Consider the following 1,032-nt stretch of genomic DNA (forward strand, 5'->3'; position numbering starts at 1 on the left):
CATTCCCAATGCCAATCCATGTCCCTGCCAGGCAAAGACCACTGGCACACGGGGCCAAGTGGGACAGGAGCCCCAGGCACATTAGGGCAGGCAGGGCTGGGTGTGCGGGGGGCTGGAGGCTGCGAAAGGGTCTGTCTAACCAGGGGGTGAGGGGGTTTACTGCTTGGGGAGGGGGAATTCTGCTCAGGGAGCTGGTGGGAAGGGACGCTTTCTGCTGCAGCACTTGGTCACAGGGAGGAATTACCTTCCAGTAGAGGCATGGGAGATGCAGCATCCATCCCGGTATCATACAGCATCTCCCACCGCCCCCAGTCAAGCACCGCCGCGACGCCCGGCCACCACGCACTGCTCCTGCCTGTGTCCTGACCGTGCCCGAGTCCCTCCTTCTTCTGCACCTCGGCTTTCCCCACCACCGCATCCCCCTACCCCTGCCCCGAGCGGGAGGGCAGCATCCTCCAGACACCTCGCTGGGCTCCCAAGGCTGGCCAGGGCAGGGGGCACGGGGCTGGCACAAGGCCCCGCAGGGCTGCCCGGAGCCGGGAGCTGCGCAGGGCAAGCGGGCGAGCGGGCGGCGGAGCCGGGCGATGCAGTCTAGGTGGTGCTATTTCTCTATTTTTGCACTGGATGGGTTTGGGATTTTCCTCTCTCTATTCGCTGCCTTGGTCGTCTTCTTCTCCTCTCTCTCTCTCTCTCTCTTTTTTTTTTTTTTTCTTTTCCTTTTCTAAAAATACTTGACAGCGATTGAAAGGTCCCTTTAATCGAGGCCACAGAGCCCTTATTAAGGGCACGGGTCGGGGTGCTGGGCCGTGCCCGGCATAACGGCTTCATTAAACCCTGCGAAAACTAATATTTATGGAATCAAATTTATGGAGGCCGAGGCCGAACTTGTGGCCTTTAATGTGTGTCGGGAGCTCAAATCCAGCCGGCTCCAGGGAGGAGGGGGTGGGGACAGGGAAGGAGACCCCAGCGGGACAGGATGGGACAATGAGTGGTGACACTCCCTGGAGCCGGCGGCAACCTGGGCCAGGGAGG

The sequence above is a fragment of the Charadrius vociferus genome, unplaced genomic scaffold (genome assembly GCF_000708025.1).
Source record: "Charadrius vociferus isolate BGI_N301 unplaced genomic scaffold, ASM70802v2 scaffold1020, whole genome shotgun sequence".
In the NCBI taxonomy this organism is placed as follows: Eukaryota; Metazoa; Chordata; class Aves; order Charadriiformes; family Charadriidae; genus Charadrius; species Charadrius vociferus.